The sequence below is a fragment of the Lissotriton helveticus genome, chromosome 8, assembly GCF_964261635.1.
Source record: "Lissotriton helveticus chromosome 8, aLisHel1.1, whole genome shotgun sequence".
Taxonomy (NCBI): Eukaryota; Metazoa; Chordata; class Amphibia; order Caudata; family Salamandridae; genus Lissotriton; species Lissotriton helveticus.
In genome coordinates, this window is record NC_136069.1 from 125,100,611 (window position 1) to 125,119,833 (window position 19,223).

The following is a 19,223-nucleotide window of genomic DNA, read 5'->3' on the forward strand; positions in this document are numbered from 1 at the left end:
GTGTCCAGCAACTACCCTAATTAAATGTAGATTGGAGTTGGAATAGTAAATTAAATAGGTTCATTGTCCAGCACCTACTCTAATTAAATGTGGATTGGAGTTGGAATAGTAAATTAAATAGGTTCAGTGTCCAGCACCTGCCCTAATTAAATGTAGATTGGAGTTGGAATAATAAATTAAATTGTTTCAGTGTCCAGCAACTACCCTAATTAAATGTAGATTGGAGTTGGAATAGTTATTTAAAATAGGTTCAGTGTCCAGCACCTACCCTAATTAAATGTAGATTGGATATGGAATAGTAAATTAAATAGGTTCAGTGTCCAGCACCTACTCTAATTAACTGTAGATTGGAGTTGGAATAGTAAATTAAATAGGTTAAGTGTCCAGCACCTGCCCGAATTAAATGTAGATTGTAGTTGGAATAGTAAATTAAATAGGTTCAGTGTCTAGCACCTACCCTAATTAAATGTAGATTGGAGTTGGAATAGTAAATTAAATAGGTTCTGTGTCCAGCACCTGCCCTAATTAAATGTACATTGGAGTTGGAATAGTAAATTAAATAGGTACATTGTCCAGCACCTACTCTAATTAAATGTAGATTGGAGTTGGAATAGTAAATTCAATAGGTTCAGTGACCAGCACCTACTCTAATTAAATGTAGATAGGAGTTGGAATATTTAATTAAATAGGTTCAGTGTCCAGCACCTACCCTAAATAAATGTAGATTGGAGTTGGAATAGTAATTAAAATAGGTTCAGTGTCCAGCACCTACCCTAATTAAATGTAGATTGGATATGGAATAGTAAATTAAATAGGTTCAGTGTCCATCACCTACTCTAATTAAATGTAGATTGGAGTTGGAATAGTAAACTAAATAGGTTAAGTGTCCAGCACCTGCCCTAATTAAATGTAGATTGGAGTTGGAATAGTAAATTAAATAGGTTCAGTGTCCAGCACCTACCCTAATTAAATGTAGATTGGAGTTGGAATAGTAAATTAAATAGGTTCTGTGTCCAGCACCTGCCCTAATTAAATGTAGATTGGAGTTGGAATAGTAAATTAAATAGGTTCATTGTCCAGCACCTACTCTAATTAAATGTAGATTGGAGTTGGAATAGTAAATTAAATATGTTCAGTGTCCAGCACCAGCCCTAATTAAATGTAGATTGGAGTTTGAATAGTAAATTAAATAGGTTCAGTGTCCAGCAACTACCATAATTTAATGTAGATTGGAGTTGGAATAGTAAATTAAATAGGTTCATTGTCCAGCACCTACTCTAATTAAATGTAGATTGGAGTTGGAATAGTAAATTAAATAGGTTCAGTGTCCAGCAACTACCCTAATTAAATGTAGATTGGAGTTGGAATAGTTAATTAAATAGGTTCAGTGTCCAGCAACTACCCTAATTACATGTAGATTGGAGTTGGAATAGTACATTAAATAGGTTCAGTGTCCAGCAACTACCATAGTTATATGTAGATTGGAGTTGGAATAGTAAATTAAATAGGTTCAGTGTCCAGCAACTACCCTAATTAAATGTAGATTGGAGTTGGAATGGTAAATTCAATAGGTTAAATGACCTGCACCTATTCTAATTAAATGTAGATTGGAGTTGGAATATTTAATTAAATAGGTTCAGTGTCCTGCACCTACCCTAAAGAAATGTAGATTGGAGTTGGAAGAGTAATTTAAATAGGTTCAGTGTCCAGCACCTACCCTAATTAAATGTAGATTGGAGTTGGAATAGTAAATTAAATAGGTTCAGTGTCCAGCACCTACTCTAATTAAATGTAGATTGGAGTTGGAATAGTAAATTAAATAGGTTCAGTGTCCAGCACCTACCCTAATTAAATGTAGATTGGAGTTGGAATAGTAAATTAAATAGGTTCAGTGTCCAGCACCTGCCCTAATTAAATGTAGATTGGAGTTGGAATAGTAAATTAAATAGGTTCAGTGTCCAGCACCTACCCTAATTAAATATAGGTTGGAGTTGGAATTGTAAATTAAATAGGTTCAGTGTCCAGCACCTACTCTAATTAAATGTAGATTGGAGTTGGAATAGTAAATTAAATAGGTTCATTGTTCCGCACCTACCCTAATTAAATGTAGATTGGAGTTGGAATAGTAAATTAAATAGGTTCAGTGTCCAGCACCTGCCCTAATTAAATGTAGATTGGAGTTGGAATAGTAAATTAAATAGGTTCAGTGCCCAGCACCTACCCTAATTAAATGTAGATTGGAGTTGGAATAGTAAATTAAATAGGTTCAGTGTCCAGCACCTACCCTAATTAAATGTAGATTGGAGTTGGAATAGTAAATTAAATAGGTTCAGTGTCCAGCAACTACCCTAATTAAATGTAGATTGGAGTTGGAATAGTAAATTAAATAGGTTCATTGTCCAGCACCTACTCTAATTAAATGTAGATTGGATTTGGAATAGTAAATTAAATAGGTTCAGTGTCCAGCACCTGCCCTAATTAAATGTAGATTGGAGTTCGAATAATAAATTAAATTGTTTCAGTGTCCAGGAACTACCCTAATTAAATGTAGATTGGAGTTGGACTAGTTAATTAAATAGGTTCAGTGTCCAGCAACTACCCTAATTACATGTAGATTGGAGTTGGAATAGTAAATTAAATAGGTTCAGTGTCCAGCAACTACCCTAATTATATGTAGATTGGAGTTGGAATAGTAAATTAAATAGGTTCAGTGTCCAGCAACTACCCTAATTAAATGTAGATTGGAGTTGGAATAGTAAATTCAATAGGTTCAGTGACCAGCACTTACTCTAATTAAATGTAGATAGGAGTTGGAATATTTAATTAAATAGGTTCAGTGTCCAGCACCTACCCTAAATAAATGTAGATTGGAGTTGGAATAGTAATTAAAATAGGTTGTGTCCAGCACCTACCCTAATTAAATGTAGATTGGATATGGAATAGTAAATTAAATAGGTTCAGTGTCCAGCACCTACTCTAATTAAATGTAGATTGGAGATGGAATAGTAGACTAAATAGGTTAAGTGTCCAGCACCTGCCCGAATTAAATGTAGATTGGAGTTGGAATAGTAAATTAAATAGGTTCAGTGTCCAGCACCTACCCTAATTAAATGTAGATTGGAGTTGGAATAGTAAATTAAATAGGTTCTGTGTCCAGCACCTGCCCTAATTAAATGTAGATTGGAGTTGGAATAGTAAATTAAATAGGTTCATTGTCCAGCACCTACTCTAATTAAATGTAGATTGGAGTTGGAATAGTAAATTAAATAGGTTCATTGTCCAGCAGCTACCCTAATTAAATGTAGATTGGAGTTGGAATAGTTAATTAAATAGGTTCAGTGTCCAGCAACTACCCTAATTACATGTAGATTGGAGTTGGAATAGTAAATTAAATAGGTTCAGTGTCCAGCAACTACCATAATTATATGTAGATTGGAGTTGGAATAGTAAATTAAATAGGTTCAGTGTCCAGCAACTACCCTAGTTAAATGTAGATTGGAGTTGGAATAGTAAATTCAATAGGTTAAGTGGACCTGCACCTATTCTAATTAAATGTAGATTGGAGTTGGAATAGTAAATTAAATAGGTTCAGTGTCCAGCAACTACCCTAATTAACTGTAGATTGGAGTTGGAATAGTAATTTAAATAGGTTCATTGTCCAGCACCTACTCTAATTAAATGTAGATTGGAGTTGGAATAGTAAATTAAATAGGTTCAGTGTCCAGCACCTGCCCTAATTAAATGTAGATTGGAGTTGGAATAATAAATTAAATTGTTTCAGTGTCCAGCAACTACCCTAATTAAATGTAGATTGGAGTTGGAATAGTTATTTAAAATAGGTTCAGTGTCCAGCACCTACCCTAAATAAATGTAGATTGGAGTTGGAATAGTGATTTAAATAGGTTCAGTGTCCAGCACCTGCCCTAATTAAATGTAGATTGGAGTTGGAATAGTAAATTAAATAGGTTCAGTGTCCAGCACCTACCCTAATTAAATGTAGATTGGAGTTGGAATAGTAAATTAAATAGGTTCAGTGTCCAGCACCTACTCTAATTAAATGTAGATTGGAGTTGGAATAGTAAATTAAATAGGTTCAGTGTCCATCACCTACCCTAATTAAATGTAGATTGGAGTTGGAATAGTAAATTAAATAGGTTCAGTGTCCAGCAACTACCCTAATTAAATGTAGATTGGAGTTGGAATAGTAAATTAAATAGGTTCATTGTCCAGCACCTACTCTAATTAAATGTGGATTGGAGTTGGAATAGTAAATTAAATAGGTTCAGTGTCCAGCACCTGCCCTAATTAAATGTAGATTGGAGTTGGAATAATAAATTAAATTGTTTCAGTGTCCAGCAACTACCCTAATTAAATGTAGATTGGAGTTGGAATAGTTATTTAAAATAGGTTCAGTGTCCAGCACCTACCCTAATTAAATGTAGATTGGATATGGAATAGTAAATTAAATAGGTTCAGTGTCCAGCACCTACTCTAATTAACTGTAGATTGGAGTTGGAATAGTAAATTAAATAGGTTAAGTGTCCAGCACCTGCCCGAATTAAATGTAGATTGTAGTTGGAATAGTAAATTAAATAGGTTCAGTGTCTAGCACCTACCCTAATTAAATGTAGATTGGAGTTGGAATAGTAAATTAAATAGGTTCTGTGTCCAGCACCTGCCCTAATTAAATGTACATTGGAGTTGGAATAGTAAATTAAATAGGTACATTGTCCAGCACCTACTCTAATTAAATGTAGATTGGAGTTGGAATAGTAAATTCAATAGGTTCAGTGACCAGCACCTACTCTAATTAAATGTAGATAGGAGTTGGAATATTTAATTAAATAGGTTCAGTGTCCAGCACCTACCCTAAATAAATGTAGATTGGAGTTGGAATAGTAATTAAAATAGGTTCAGTGTCCAGCACCTACCCTAATTAAATGTAGATTGGATATGGAATAGTAAATTAAATAGGTTCAGTGTCCATCACCTACTCTAATTAAATGTAGATTGGAGTTGGAATAGTAAACTAAATAGGTTAAGTGTCCAGCACCTGCCCTAATTAAATGTAGATTGGAGTTGGAATAGTAAATTAAATAGGTTCAGTGTCCAGCACCTACCCTAATTAAATGTAGATTGGAGTTGGAATAGTAAATTAAATAGGTTCTGTGTCCAGCACCTGCCCTAATTAAATGTAGATTGGAGTTGGAATAGTAAATTAAATAGGTTCATTGTCCAGCACCTACTCTAATTAAATGTAGATTGGAGTTGGAATAGTAAATTAAATATGTTCAGTGTCCAGCACCAGCCCTAATTAAATGTAGATTGGAGTTTGAATAGTAAATTAAATAGGTTCAGTGTCCAGCAACTACCATAATTTAATGTAGATTGGAGTTGGAATAGTAAATTAAATAGGTTCATTGTCCAGCACCTACTCTAATTAAATGTAGATTGGAGTTGGAATAGTAAATTAAATAGGTTCAGTGTCCAGCAACTACCCTAATTAAATGTAGATTGGAGTTGGAATAGTTAATTAAATAGGTTCAGTGTCCAGCAACTACCCTAATTACATGTAGATTGGAGTTGGAATAGTACATTAAATAGGTTCAGTGTCCAGCAACTACCATAGTTATATGTAGATTGGAGTTGGAATAGTAAATTAAATAGGTTCAGTGTCCAGCAACTACCCTAATTAAATGTAGATTGGAGTTGGAATGGTAAATTCAATAGGTTAAATGACCTGCACCTATTCTAATTAAATGTAGATTGGAGTTGGAATATTTAATTAAATAGGTTCAGTGTCCTGCACCTACCCTAAAGAAATGTAGATTGGAGTTGGAAGAGTAATTTAAATAGGTTCAGTGTCCAGCACCTACCCTAATTAAATGTAGATTGGAGTTGGAATAGTAAATTAAATAGGTTCAGTGTCCAGCACCTACTCTAATTAAATGTAGATTGGAGTTGGAATAGTAAATTAAATAGGTTCAGTGTCCAGCACCTACCCTAATTAAATGTAGATTGGAGTTGGAATAGTAAATTAAATAGGTTCAGTGTCCAGCACCTGCCCTAATTAAATGTAGATTGGAGTTGGAATAGTAAATTAAATAGGTTCAGTGTCCAGCACCTACCCTAATTAAATATAGGTTGGAGTTGGAATTGTAAATTAAATAGGTTCAGTGTCCAGCACCTACTCTAATTAAATGTAGATTGGAGTTGGAATAGTAAATTAAATAGGTTCATTGTTCCGCACCTACCCTAATTAAATGTAGATTGGAGTTGGAATAGTAAATTAAATAGGTTCAGTGTCCAGCACCTGCCCTAATTAAATGTAGATTGGAGTTGGAATAGTAAATTAAATAGGTTCAGTGCCCAGCACCTACCCTAATTAAATGTAGATTGGAGTTGGAATAGTAAATTAAATAGGTTCAGTGTCCAGCACCTACCCTAATTAAATGTAGATTGGAGTTGGAATAGTAAATTAAATAGGTTCAGTGTCCAGCAACTACCCTAATTAAATGTAGATTGGAGTTGGAATAGTAAATTAAATAGGTTCATTGTCCAGCACCTACTCTAATTAAATGTAGATTGGATTTGGAATAGTAAATTAAATAGGTTCAGTGTCCAGCACCTGCCCTAATTAAATGTAGATTGGAGTTCGAATAATAAATTAAATTGTTTCAGTGTCCAGGAACTACCCTAATTAAATGTAGATTGGAGTTGGACTAGTTAATTAAATAGGTTCAGTGTCCAGCAACTACCCTAATTACATGTAGATTGGATATGGAATAGTAAATTAAATAGGTTCAGTGTCCAGCACCTACTCTAATTAACTGTAGATTGGAGTTGGAATAGTAAATTAAATAGGTTAAGTGTCCAGCACCTGCCCGAATTAAATGTAGATTGTAGTTGGAATAGTAAATTAAATAGGTTCAGTGTCTAGCACCTACCCTAATTAAATGTAGATTGGAGTTGGAATAGTAAATTAAATAGGTTCTGTGTCCAGCACCTGCCCTAATTAAATGTACATTGGAGTTGGAATAGTAAATTAAATAGGTACATTGTCCAGCACCTACTCTAATTAAATGTAGATTGGAGTTGGAATAGTAAATTCAATAGGTTCAGTGACCAGCACCTACTCTAATTAAATGTAGATAGGAGTTGGAATATTTAATTAAATAGGTTCAGTGTCCAGCACCTACCCTAAATAAATGTAGATTGGAGTTGGAATAGTAATTAAAATAGGTTCAGTGTCCAGCACCTACCCTAATTAAATGTAGATTGGATATGGAATAGTAAATTAAATAGGTTCAGTGCCCATCACCTACTCTAATTAAATGTAGATTGGAGTTGGAATAGTAAACTAAATAGGTTAAGTGTCCAGCACCTGCCCTAATTAAATGTAGATTGGAGTTGGAATAGTAAATTAAATAGGTTCAGTGTCCAGCACCTACCCTAATTAAATGTAGATTGGAGTTGGAATAGTAAATTAAATAGGTTCTGTGTCCAGCACCTGCCCTAATTAAATGTAGATTGGAGTTGGAATAGTAAATTAAATAGGTTCATTGTCCAGCACCTACTCTAATTAAATGTAGATTGGAGTTGGAATAGTAAATTAAATATGTTCAGTGTCCAGCACCAGCCCTAATTAAATGTAGATTGGAGTTTGAATAGTAAATTAAATAGGTTCAGTGTCCAGCAACTACCATAATTTAATGTAGATTGGAGTTGGAATAGTAAATTAAATAGGTTCATTGTCCAGCACCTACTCTAATTAAATGTAGATTGGAGTTGGAATAGTAAATTAAATAGGTTCAGTGTCCAGCAACTACCCTAATTAAATGTAGATTGGAGTTGGAATAGTTAATTAAATAGGTTCAGTGTCCAGCAACTACCCTAATTACATGTAGATTGGAGTTGGAATAGTACATTAAATAGGTTCAGTGTCCAGCAACTACCATAGTTATATGTAGATTGGAGTTGGAATAGTAAATTAAATAGGTTCAGTGTCCAGCAACTACCCTAATTAAATGTAGATTGGAGTTGGAATGGTAAATTCAATAGGTTAAATGACCTGCACCTATTCTAATTAAATGTAGATTGGAGTTGGAATATTTAATTAAATAGGTTCAGTGTCCTGCACCTACCCTAAAGAAATGTAGATTGGAGTTGGAAGAGTAATTTAAATAGGTTCAGTGTCCAGCACCTACCCTAATTAAATGTAGATTGGAGTTGGAATAGTAAATTAAATAGGTTCAGTGTCCAGCACCTACTCTAATTAAATGTAGATTGGAGTTGGAATAGTAAATTAAATAGGTTCAGTGTCCAGCACCTACCCTAATTAAATGTAGATTGGAGTTGGAATAGTAAATTAAATAGGTTCAGTGTCCAGCACCTGCCCTAATTAAATGTAGATTGGAGTTGGAATAGTAAATTAAATAGGTTCAGTGTCCAGCACCTACCCTAATTAAATATAGGTTGGAGTTGGAATTGTAAATTAAATAGGTTCAGTGTCCAGCACCTACTCTAATTAAATGTAGATTGGAGTTGGAATAGTAAATTAAATAGGTTCATTGTTCCGCACCTACCCTAATTAAATGTAGATTGGAGTTGGAATAGTAAATTAAATAGGTTCAGTGTCCAGCACCTGCCCTAATTAAATGTAGATTGGAGTTGGAATAGTAAATTAAATAGGTTCAGTGCCCAGCACCTACCCTAATTAAATGTAGATTGGAGTTGGAATAGTAAATTAAATAGGTTCAGTGTCCAGCACCTACCCTAATTAAATGTAGATTGGAGTTGGAATAGTAAATTAAATAGGTTCAGTGTCCAGCAACTACCCTAATTAAATGTAGATTGGAGTTGGAATAGTAAATTAAATAGGTTCATTGTCCAGCACCTACTCTAATTAAATGTAGATTGGATTTGGAATAGTAAATTAAATAGGTTCAGTGTCCAGCACCTGCCCTAATTAAATGTAGATTGGAGTTCGAATAATAAATTAAATTGTTTCAGTGTCCAGGAACTACCCTAATTAAATGTAGATTGGAGTTGGACTAGTTAATTAAATAGGTTCAGTGTCCAGCAACTACCCTAATTACATGTAGATTGGAGTTGGAATAGTAAATTAAATAGGTTCAGTGTCCAGCAACTACCCTAATTATATGTAGATTGGAGTTGGAATAGTAAATTAAATAGGTTCAGTGTCCAGCAACTACCCTAATTAAATGTAGATTGGAGTTGGAATAGTAAATTCAATAGGTTCAGTGACCAGCACTTACTCTAATTAAATGTAGATAGGAGTTGGAATATTTAATTAAATAGGTTCAGTGTCCAGCACCTACCCTAAATAAATGTAGATTGGAGTTGGAATAGTAATTAAAATAGGTTGTGTCCAGCACCTACCCTAATTAAATGTAGATTGGATATGGAATAGTAAATTAAATAGGTTCAGTGTCCAGCACCTACTCTAATTAAATGTAGATTGGAGATGGAATAGTAGACTAAATAGGTTAAGTGTCCAGCACCTGCCCGAATTAAATGTAGATTGGAGTTGGAATAGTAAATTAAATAGGTTCAGTGTCCAGCACCTACCCTAATTAAATGTAGATTGGAGTTGGAATAGTAAATTAAATAGGTTCTGTGTCCAGCACCTGCCCTAATTAAATGTAGATTGGAGTTGGAATAGTAAATTAAATAGGTTCATTGTCCAGCACCTACTCTAATTAAATGTAGATTGGAGTTGGAATAGTAAATTAAATAGGTTCATTGTCCAGCAGCTACCCTAATTAAATGTAGATTGGAGTTGGAATAGTTAATTAAATAGGTTCAGTGTCCAGCAACTACCCTAATTACATGTAGATTGGAGTTGGAATAGTAAATTAAATAGGTTCAGTGTCCAGCAACTACCATAATTATATGTAGATTGGAGTTGGAATAGTAAATTAAATAGGTTCAGTGTCCAGCAACTACCCTAGTTAAATGTAGATTGGAGTTGGAATAGTAAATTCAATAGGTTAAGTGGACCTGCACCTATTCTAATTAAATGTAGATTGGAGTTGGAATAGTAAATTAAATAGGTTCAGTGTCCAGCAACTACCCTAATTAACTGTAGATTGGAGTTGGAATAGTAATTTAAATAGGTTCATTGTCCAGCACCTACTCTAATTAAATGTAGATTGGAGTTGGAATAGTAAATTAAATAGGTTCAGTGTCCAGCACCTGCCCTAATTAAATGTAGATTGGAGTTGGAATAATAAATTAAATTGTTTCAGTGTCCAGCAACTACCCTAATTAAATGTAGATTGGAGTTGGAATAGTTATTTAAAATAGGTTCAGTGTCCAGCACCTACCCTAAATAAATGTAGATTGGAGTTGGAATAGTGATTTAAATAGGTTCAGTGTCCAGCACCTGCCCTAATTAAATGTAGATTGGAGTTGGAATAGTAAATTAAATAGGTTCAGTGTCCAGCACCTACCCTAATTAAATGTAGATTGGAGTTGGAATAGTAAATTAAATAGGTTCAGTGTCCAGCACCTACTCTAATTAAATGTAGATTGGAGTTGGAATAGTAAATTAAATAGGTTCAGTGTCCATCACCTACCCTAATTAAATGTAGATTGGAGTTGGAATAGTAAATTAAATAGGTTCAGTGTCCAGCAACTACCCTAATTAAATGTAGATTGGAGTTGGAATAGTAAATTAAATAGGTTCATTGTCCAGCACCTACTCTAATTAAATGTGGATTGGAGTTGGAATAGTAAATTAAATAGGTTCAGTGTCCAGCACCTGCCCTAATTAAATGTAGATTGGAGTTGGAATAATAAATTAAATTGTTTCAGTGTCCAGCAACTACCCTAATTAAATGTAGATTGGAGTTGGAATAGTTATTTAAAATAGGTTCAGTGTCCAGCACCTACCCTAATTAAATGTAGATTGGATATGGAATAGTAAATTAAATAGGTTCAGTGTCCAGCACCTACTCTAATTAACTGTAGATTGGAGTTGGAATAGTAAATTAAATAGGTTAAGTGTCCAGCACCTGCCCGAATTAAATGTAGATTGTAGTTGGAATAGTAAATTAAATAGGTTCAGTGTCTAGCACCTACCCTAATTAAATGTAGATTGGAGTTGGAATAGTAAATTAAATAGGTTCTGTGTCCAGCACCTGCCCTAATTAAATGTACATTGGAGTTGGAATAGTAAATTAAATAGGTACATTGTCCAGCACCTACTCTAATTAAATGTAGATTGGAGTTGGAATAGTAAATTCAATAGGTTCAGTGACCAGCACCTACTCTAATTAAATGTAGATAGGAGTTGGAATATTTAATTAAATAGGTTCAGTGTCCAGCACCTACCCTAAATAAATGTAGATTGGAGTTGGAATAGTAATTAAAATAGGTTCAGTGTCCAGCACCTACCCTAATTAAATGTAGATTGGATATGGAATAGTAAATTAAATAGGTTCAGTGTCCATCACCTACTCTAATTAAATGTAGATTGGAGTTGGAATAGTAAACTAAATAGGTTAAGTGTCCAGCACCTGCCCTAATTAAATGTAGATTGGAGTTGGAATAGTAAATTAAATAGGTTCAGTGTCCAGCACCTACCCTAATTAAATGTAGATTGGAGTTGGAATAGTAAATTAAATAGGTTCTGTGTCCAGCACCTGCCCTAATTAAATGTAGATTGGAGTTGGAATAGTAAATTAAATAGGTTCATTGTCCAGCACCTACTCTAATTAAATGTAGATTGGAGTTGGAATAGTAAATTAAATATGTTCAGTGTCCAGCACCAGCCCTAATTAAATGTAGATTGGAGTTTGAATAGTAAATTAAATAGGTTCAGTGTCCAGCAACTACCATAATTTAATGTAGATTGGAGTTGGAATAGTAAATTAAATAGGTTCATTGTCCAGCACCTACTCTAATTAAATGTAGATTGGAGTTGGAATAGTAAATTAAATAGGTTCAGTGTCCAGCAACTACCCTAATTAAATGTAGATTGGAGTTGGAATAGTTAATTAAATAGGTTCAGTGTCCAGCAACTACCCTAATTACATGTAGATTGGAGTTGGAATAGTACATTAAATAGGTTCAGTGTCCAGCAACTACCATAGTTATATGTAGATTGGAGTTGGAATAGTAAATTAAATAGGTTCAGTGTCCAGCAACTACCCTAATTAAATGTAGATTGGAGTTGGAATGGTAAATTCAATAGGTTAAATGACCTGCACCTATTCTAATTAAATGTAGATTGGAGTTGGAATATTTAATTAAATAGGTTCAGTGTCCTGCACCTACCCTAAAGAAATGTAGATTGGAGTTGGAAGAGTAATTTAAATAGGTTCAGTGTCCAGCACCTACCCTAATTAAATGTAGATTGGAGTTGGAATAGTAAATTAAATAGGTTCAGTGTCCAGCACCTACTCTAATTAAATGTAGATTGGAGTTGGAATAGTAAATTAAATAGGTTCAGTGTCCAGCACCTACCCTAATTAAATGTAGATTGGAGTTGGAATAGTAAATTAAATAGGTTCAGTGTCCAGCACCTGCCCTAATTAAATGTAGATTGGAGTTGGAATAGTAAATTAAATAGGTTCAGTGTCCAGCACCTACCCTAATTAAATATAGGTTGGAGTTGGAATTGTAAATTAAATAGGTTCAGTGTCCAGCACCTACTCTAATTAAATGTAGATTGGAGTTGGAATAGTAAATTAAATAGGTTCATTGTTCCGCACCTACCCTAATTAAATGTAGATTGGAGTTGGAATAGTAAATTAAATAGGTTCAGTGTCCAGCACCTGCCCTAATTAAATGTAGATTGGAGTTGGAATAGTAAATTAAATAGGTTCAGTGCCCAGCACCTACCCTAATTAAATGTAGATTGGAGTTGGAATAGTAAATTAAATAGGTTCAGTGTCCAGCACCTACCCTAATTAAATGTAGATTGGAGTTGGAATAGTAAATTAAATAGGTTCAGTGTCCAGCAACTACCCTAATTAAATGTAGATTGGAGTTGGAATAGTAAATTAAATAGGTTCATTGTCCAGCACCTACTCTAATTAAATGTAGATTGGATTTGGAATAGTAAATTAAATAGGTTCAGTGTCCAGCACCTGCCCTAATTAAATGTAGATTGGAGTTCGAATAATAAATTAAATTGTTTCAGTGTCCAGGAACTACCCTAATTAAATGTAGATTGGAGTTGGACTAGTTAATTAAATAGGTTCAGTGTCCAGCAACTACCCTAATTACATGTAGATTGGAGTTGGAATAGTAAATTAAATAGGTTCAGTGTCCAGCAACTACCCTAATTATATGTAGATTGGAGTTGGAATAGTAAATTAAATAGGTTCAGTGTCCAGCAACTACCCTAATTAAATGTAGATTGGAGTTGGAATAGTAAATTCAATAGGTTCAGTGACCAGCACTTACTCTAATTAAATGTAGATAGGAGTTGGAATATTTAATTAAATAGGTTCAGTGTCCAGCACCTACCCTAAATAAATGTAGATTGGAGTTGGAATAGTAATTAAAATAGGTTGTGTCCAGCACCTACCCTAATTAAATGTAGATTGGATATGGAATAGTAAATTAAATAGGTTCAGTGTCCAGCACCTACTCTAATTAAATGTAGATTGGAGATGGAATAGTAGACTAAATAGGTTAAGTGTCCAGCACCTGCCCGAATTAAATGTAGATTGGAGTTGGAATAGTAAATTAAATAGGTTCAGTGTCCAGCACCTACCCTAATTAAATGTAGATTGGAGTTGGAATAGTAAATTAAATAGGTTCTGTGTCCAGCACCTGCCCTAATTAAATGTAGATTGGAGTTGGAATAGTAAATTAAATAGGTTCATTGTCCAGCACCTACTCTAATTAAATGTAGATTGGAGTTGGAATAGTAAATTAAATAGGTTCATTGTCCAGCAGCTACCCTAATTAAATGTAGATTGGAGTTGGAATAGTTAATTAAATAGGTTCAGTGTCCAGCAACTACCCTAATTACATGTAGATTGGAGTTGGAATAGTAAATTAAATAGGTTCAGTGTCCAGCAACTACCATAATTATATGTAGATTGGAGTTGGAATAGTAAATTAAATAGGTTCAGTGTCCAGCAACTACCCTAGTTAAATGTAGATTGGAGTTGGAATAGTAAATTCAATAGGTTAAGTGGACCTGCACCTATTCTAATTAAATGTAGATTGGAGTTGGAATAGTAAATTAAATAGGTTCAGTGTCCAGCAACTACCCTAATTAACTGTAGATTGGAGTTGGAATAGTAATTTAAATAGGTTCATTGTCCAGCACCTACTCTAATTAAATGTAGATTGGAGTTGGAATAGTAAATTAAATAGGTTCAGTGTCCAGCACCTGCCCTAATTAAATGTAGATTGGAGTTGGAATAATAAATTAAATTGTTTCAGTGTCCAGCAACTACCCTAATTAAATGTAGATTGGAGTTGGAATAGTTATTTAAAATAGGTTCAGTGTCCAGCACCTACCCTAAATAAATGTAGATTGGAGTTGGAATAGTGATTTAAATAGGTTCAGTGTCCAGCACCTGCCCTAATTAAATGTAGATTGGAGTTGGAATAGTAAATTAAATAGGTTCAGTGTCCAGCACCTACCCTAATTAAATGTAGATTGGAGTTGGAATAGTAAATTAAATAGGTTCAGTGTCCAGCACCTACTCTAATTAAATGTAGATTGGAGTTGGAATAGTAAATTAAATAGGTTCAGTGTCCATCACCTACCCTAATTAAATGTAGATTGGAGTTGGAATAGTAAATTAAATAGGTTCAGTGTCCAGCAACTACCCTAATTAAATGTAGATTGGAGTTGGAATAGTAAATTAAATAGGTTCATTGTCCAGCACCTACTCTAATTAAATGTGGATTGGAGTTGGAATAGTAAATTAAATAGGTTCAGTGTCCAGCACCTGCCCTAATTAAATGTAGATTGGAGTTGGAATAATAAATTAAATTGTTTCAGTGTCCAGCAACTACCCTAATTAAATGTAGATTGGAGTTGGAATAGTTATTTAAAATAGGTTCAGTGTCCAGCACCTACCCTAATTAAATGTAGATTGGATATGGAATAGTAAATTAAATAGGTTCAGTGTCCAGCACCTACTCTAATTAACTGTAGATTGGAGTTGGAATAGTAAATTAAATAGGTTAAGTGTCCAGCACCTGCCCGAATTAAATGTAGATTGTAGTTGGAATAGTAAATTAAATAGGTTCAGTGTCTAGCACCTACCCTAATTAAATGTAGATTGGAGTTGGAATAGTAAATTAAATAGGTTCTGTGTCCAGCACCTGCCCTAATTAAATGTACATTGGAGTTGGAATAGTAAATTAAATAGGTACATTGTCCAGCACCTACTCTAATTAAATGTAGATTGGAGTTGGAATAGTAAATTAAATATGTTCAGTGTCCAGCACCAGCCCTAATTAAATGTAGATTGGAGTTTGAATAGTAAATTAAATAGGTTCAGTGTCCAGCAACTACCCTAATTTAATGTAGATTGGAGTTGGAATAGTAAATTAAATAGGTTCATTGTCCAGCACCTACTCTAATTAAATGTAGATTGGAGTTGGAATAGTAAATTAAATAGGTTCAGTGTCCAGCAACTACCCTAATTAATGTAGATTGGAGTTGGAATAGTTAATTAAATAGGTTCAGTGTCCAGCAACTACCCTAATTACATGTAGATTGGAGTTGGAATAGTAAATTAAATAGGTTCAGTGTCCAGCAACTACCATAAGTATACGTAGATTGGAGTTGGAATAGTAAATTAAATAGGTTCAGTGTCCAGCAACTACCCTAATTAATTGTAGATTTGAGTTGGAATAGTAAATTCAATAGGTTAAGTGGACCTGCACCTATTCTAATTAAATGTAGATTGGAGTTGGAATATTTAATTAAATAGGTTCAGTGTCCAGCACCTACCCTAAATAAATGTAGATTGGAGTTCGAATAGTAATTTAAATAGGTTCAGAGTCCAGCACCTACCCTAATTAAATGTAGATTGGATATGGAATAGTAAATAAATAGGTTCAGTCTCCAGCACCTACTCTAATTAAATGTAGATTGGAGTTGGAATAGTAAATTAAATAGGTTCAGTGTCCAGCACCTGCCCTAATTAAATGTATATTGGAGTTGGAATAGTAAATTAAATAGGTTCAGTGTCCAGTACCTACCCTAATTAAATGTAGATTGGAATTGGAATAGTGATTTAAATAGGTTCAGTGTCCAGCACCTGCCCTAATTAGATGTAGATTGGAGTTGGAATAGTAAATTAAATAGGTTCAGTGTCCAGTTGGAATAATAAATTAAATAGGTTCAGTGTCCAGCACCTACTCTAATTAAATGTAGATTGGAGTTGGAATAGTAAATTAAATTGGTTCAGTGTCCAGCACCTGCCCTAATTAAATGTAGATTGGAGTTGGAATAATTAATTAAATAGGTTCAGTGTCCAGCAACTACCCTAATTAAATGTAGATTGGAGTTGGAATAGTAAATTCAATAGGTTCAGTGACCAGCACCTACTCTAATTAAATGTAGATAGGAGTTGGAATATTTAATTAAATAGGTTCAGTGTCCAGCACCTACCCTAAATAAATGTAGATTGGAGTTGGAATAGTAATTAAAATAGGTTCAGTGTCCAGCACCTACCCTAATTAAATGTAGATTGGATATGGAATAGTAAATTAAATAGGTTCAGTGTCCATCACCTACTCTAATTAAATGTAGATTGGAGTTGGAATAGTAAACTAAATAGGTTAAGTGTCCAGCACCTGCCCTAATTAAATGTAGATTGGAGTTGGAATAGTAAATTAAATAGGTTCAGTGTCCAGCACCTATCCTAATTAAATGTAGATTGGAGTTGGAATAGTAAATTAAATAGGTTCTGTGTCCAGCACCTGCCCTAATTAAATGTAGATTGGAGTTGGAATAGTAAATTAAATAGGTTCATTGTCCAGCACCTACTCTAATGAAATGTAGATTGGATTTGGAATAGTAAATTAAATAGTTCAGTGTCCAGCACCAGCCCTAACTAAATGTAGATTGAAGTTTGAATAGTAAATTAAATAGGTTAGTGTCCAGCAACTACCCTAATTAAATGTAGATTGGAGTTGGAATAGTAAATTAAATAGGTTCATTGTCCAGCACCTACTCTAATTAAATGTAGATTGGAGTTGGAATAGTAAATTAAATAGGTTCAGTGTCCAGCAACTACCCTAATTAAATGTAGATTGGAGTTGGAATAGTTAATTAAATAGGTTCAGTGTCCAGCAACTACCCTAATTACATGTAGATTGGAGTTGGAATAGTAAATTAAATAGGTTCAGTGTCCAGCAACTACCATAATTATATGTAGATTGGAGTTGGAATAGTAAATTAAATAGGTTCAGTGTCCAGCAACTACCCTAATTAAATGTAGATTGGAGTTGGAATAGTAAATTCAATAGGTTAAATGACCTGCACCTATTCTAATTAAATGTAGATTGGAGTTGGAATATTTAATTAAATAGGTTCAGTGTCCAGCACCTACCCTCAAGAAATGTAGATTGCAGTTGGAATAGTAATTTAAATAGGTTCAGTGTCCAGCACCTACCCTAATTAAATGTAGATTGGAGTTGGAATAGTAAATTAAATAGGTTCAGTGTCCAGCACCTACTCTAATTAAATGTAGATTGGAGTTGGAATAGTAAATTAAATAGGTTCAGTGTCCAGCACCTACCCTAATTAAATGTAGATTGGAGTTGGAATAGTAATAATAAATAGGTTCAGTGTCCAGCACCTGCCCTAATTAAATGTAGATTGGAGTTGGAATAGTAAATTAAATAGGTTCAGTGTCCAGCACCTACCCTATTTAAATGTAGGTTGGAGTTGGAATAGTAAATTAAATAGGTTCAGTGTCCAGCACCTACTCTAATTAAATGTAGATTGGAGTTGGAATAGTAAATTAAATAGGTTCAGTGTCCAGCAACTACCATAATTATACGTAGATTGGAGTTGGAATAGTAAATTAAATAGGTTCAGTGTCCAGCAACTACCCTAATTAATTGTAGATTGGAGTTGGAATAGTAAATTCAATAGGTTAAGTGGACCTGCACCTATTCTAATTAAATGTAGATTGGAGTTGGAATAGTAAATTAAATAGGTTCAGTGTCCAGCACCTACCCTAATTAAATGTAGATTGGAGTTGGAATAGTAATAATAAATAGGTTCAGTGTCCAGCACCTGCCCTAATTAAATGTAGATTAGAGTTGGAATAGTAAATTAAATAGGTTCAGTGTCCAGCACCTACCCTAATTAAATATAGGTTGGAGTTGGAATAGTAAATTAAATAGGTTCAGTGTCCAGCACCTACTCTAATTAAATGTAGATTGGAGTTGGAATAGTAAATTAAATAGGTTCATTGTTCCGCACCTACCCTAATTAAATGTAGATTGGAGTTGGAATAGTAAATTAAATAGGTTCAGTGTCCTGCACCTGCCCTAATTAAATGTAGATTGGAATTGGAATAGTAAATTAAATAGGTTCAGTGTCCAGCACCTACCCTAATTAAATGTAGATTGGAGTTGGAATAGTTAATTAAATAGGTGCAGTGTCCAGCAACTACCCTAATTACATGTAGATTGGAGTTGGAATAGTAAATTAAATAGGTTCAGTGTCCAGCAACTACCCTAATTATATGTAGATTGGAGTTGGAATAGTAAATTAAATATGTTCAGTGTCCAGCACCTACCCTAATTAAATGTAGATTGGATATGGAATAGTAAATTAAATAGGTTCAGTGTCCAGCACCTACTCTAATTAAATGTAGATTGGAGTTGGAATAGTAGACTAAATAGGTTAAGTGTCCAGCACCTGCCCGAATTAAATGTAGATTGGAGTTGGAATAGTAAATTAAATAGGTTCATTGTCCAGCACCTACTCTAATTAAATGTAGATTGGAGTTGGAATAGTAAATTAAATAGGTTCAGTGTCCAGCAGCTACCCTAATTAAATGTAGATTAGAGTTGGAATAGTTAATTAAATAGGTTCAGTGTCCAGCAACTACCCTAATTACATGTAGATTGGAGTTGGAATAGTAAATTAAATAGGTTCTGTGTCCAGCAACTACCATAATTATATGTAGATTGGAGTTGGAATAGTAAATTAAATAGGTTCAGTGTCCAGCAACTACCCTAATTAAATGTAGATT